The sequence below is a fragment of the Oncorhynchus mykiss genome, unplaced genomic scaffold (assembly GCF_013265735.2).
Source record: "Oncorhynchus mykiss isolate Arlee unplaced genomic scaffold, USDA_OmykA_1.1 un_scaffold_237, whole genome shotgun sequence".
Lineage (NCBI taxonomy): Eukaryota > Metazoa > Chordata > Actinopteri > Salmoniformes > Salmonidae > Oncorhynchus > Oncorhynchus mykiss.
Genome location: NW_023493702.1, coordinates 142,501 through 145,756, shown reverse-complemented (window position 1 = coordinate 145,756; position 3,256 = coordinate 142,501).

Here is a 3,256-nt window from a genome sequence, read left to right as displayed (position 1 = left end):
CTGCCGGGGCCGGCCAAGAGTGCTTTATGGACGGTTTAAAACATGACTATGGATGCAAATGCTCATTTTCCTCCGTGCACCTGGTGATTGAAAACGTGCATCTGGTAACCCAAAAATTATAAAAGGGTTTTAAATACTTTTACCCGTCATTCTATTGATATAGCCCGCTAGGGGAGTGCCCCACTACGGCCCTCTCTCTGTCAGGGCCGTCCTTGGGTGCTTTTTACACACTTTAAGAAATCACGATGGATGCAGATTGCTATTAATCCTCCGTGCAACTGGTGATTGAAAACGTGCATCTGGTAACCCAAAATTTCAAATATGGTTCAAAATGAATTTAAAGGCACCCCTCTCATTGTTGCCCGCTATGGGAGCACCCCACTAAGGCCCTGTCTCGGTCGGGCCCGTCCTGAGTGCTTTATAGACACTTTAAGAAATCGCGATGGATGCAGATTGCTATTAATCCTCCGTGCAACTGGTGATTGAAAATGTGCAACTGGTGATTGAAAACGTGCACCTGGTCACCCAAAACACGGTTCTCTATGCGGTTAGCGGTGTTCCATCTATTCATGTCCGCTTATGGCGCACCCTACTACGGACCTTTAGCAATGGGGGCCGGCCCGAATTATTTATGGAAGGTCTGATGATGATTTTTTTTTTTTTTCACCATCTCTTTCTCTCTCTGCCGGGGCCGGCCAAGAGTGCTTTATGGACGGTTTAAAACATGACTATGGATGCAAATGCTCATTTTCCTCCGTGCACCTGGTGATTGAAAACGTGCATCTGGTAACCCAAAAATTATAAAAGGGTTTTAAATACTTTTACCCGTCATTCTATTGATATAGCCCGCTAGGGGAGTGCCCCACTACGGCCCTCTCTCTGTCAGGGCCGTCCTTGGGTGCTTTTTACACACTTTAAGAAATCACGATGGATGCAGATTGCTATTAATCCTCCGTGCAACTGGTGATTGAAAACGTGCATCTGGTAACCCAAAAATTATAAAACGGTTTTAAATACTTTTACCGGTCATTCTATTGATATAGCCCGCTATGGGAGCACCCCACTAAGGCCCTGTCTCGGTCGGGGCCGTCCTTCAGTGCTTTATATACAGTTTCATATATTACGATGGATGCAGATTGTGATTGTTTTCCAAAAGACCCGTGTGCATCTGGTAACCCAAAAATTATAAAACTGTTTTAAATCATTTTACCGGTCATTCTATTGATATAGCCCGCTAGGGGAGTACCCTACTACGGCCCTCTCTCGGTCAGGCCCGTCCTTAGGTGCTTTATATACAGTTTAAGATATTACGATGGATGCAGATTGTGATTGTTTTCCAAAAGACCCGTGTGCATCTGGTAACCCAAAAATTAAAATATGGTTCAAAACCCGGGTAACACCACTCTATTTACGGACATGACAGTAGAGCTTACCCCCTGGAGCTATTGACCTCCAGGCTTGTAGGCCCTTACTCACCACCCGGGTATCACCCCTCTATTTCGGGGATGATACCAGCAGGGGACCCCCCCCACCTCCACAACCTCGCATACCAGGTGAACCAGGGCACCCACACTTAAGCACCCCTCCTCGGACATTAAAGCAGATAACCGCGCTGTTATGAACCGCGTGCACCTGGTCACCCAAATGGAACTTGTGCACCTGGTCACCCAAAAGGACCGGCGTGCACCTGGTCACCCAAAGGCCGGCGTGCACCTGGTCACCCAAAAGGACCATGTGCACCTGGTCACCCAAAGGCCGGCGTGCACCTGGTCACCCAAAAGGACCGTGTGCACCTGGTCACCCAAAGGCCGGCGTGCACCTGGTCACCCAAAGGACCATGTGCACCTGGTCACCCAAAAGGACCATGTGCACCTGGTCACCCAAAGGCCGGCGTGCACCTGGTCACCCAAAAGGACCATGTGCACCTGGTCACCCAAAGGCCGGCGTGCACCTGGTCACCCAAAGGACCATGTGCACCTGGTCACCCAAAAGGACCATGTGCACCTGGTCACCCAAAGGCCGGCGTGCACCTGGTCACCCAAAGGACCATGTGCACCTGGTCACCCAAAGGCCGGCGTGCACCTGGTCACCCAAAGGACCATGTGCACCTGGTCACCCAAAGGCCGGCGTGCACCTGGTCACCCAAAGGACCATGTGCACCTGGTCACCCAAAAGGACCATGTGCACCTGGTCACCCAAAGGCCGGCGTGCACCTGGTCACCCAAAGGACCATGTGCACCTGGTCACCCAAAGGCCGGCGTGCACCTGGTCACCCAAAGGACCATGTGCACCTGGTCACCCAAAGGCCGGCGTGCACCTGGTCACCCAAAGGACCATGTGCACCTGGTCACCCAAAAGGACCATGTGCACCTGGTCACCCAAAGGCCGGCGTGCACCTGGTCACCCAAAGGACCATGTGCACCTGGTCACCCAAAAGAACCGTGTGCACCTGGTCACCCAAAGGCCGGCGTGCACCTGGTCACCCAAAGGACCATGTGCACCTGGTCACCCAAAAGGACCATGTGCACCTGGTCACCCAAAGGCCGGCGTGCACCTGGTCACCCAAAGGACCATGTGCACCTGGTCACCCAAAAGAACCGTGTGCACCTGGTCACCCAAAGGCCGGCGTGCACCTGGTCACCCAAAGGACCATGTGCACCTGGTCACCCAAAAGGACCATGTGCACCTGGTCACCCAAAGGCCGGCGTGCACCTGGTCACCCAAAGGACCATGTGCACCTGGTCACCCAAAAGAACCGTGTGCACCTGGTCACCCAAAGGCCGGCGTGCACCTGGTCACCCAAAGGACCATGTGCACCTGGTCACCCAAAAGAACCGTGTGCACCTGGTCACCCAAAGGCCGGCGTGCACCTGGTCACCCAAAGGACCATGTGCACCTGGTCACCCAAAAGCCGGCGTGCACCTGGTCACCCAAATGGAACTTGTGCACCTGGTCACCCAAAAGCCGGCGTGCACCTGGTCACCCAAATGGAACTTGTGCACCTGGTCACCCAAAAGCCGGCGTGCACCTGGTCACCCAAATGGAACTTGTGCACCTGGTCACCCAAAAGACCGGCGTGCACCTGGTCACCCAAAAGCCGGCGTGCACCTGGTCACCCAAATGGAACTTGTGCACCTGGTCACCCAAAAATTATAAAACTGTCCAAAATGCATTTACCGGTCATTTTATTTATATAGCCCGCTAGGGGAGTAGCCCACTACGGCCCTCTCTTGGTCGGGGCCGTGCTTAGTGCTTT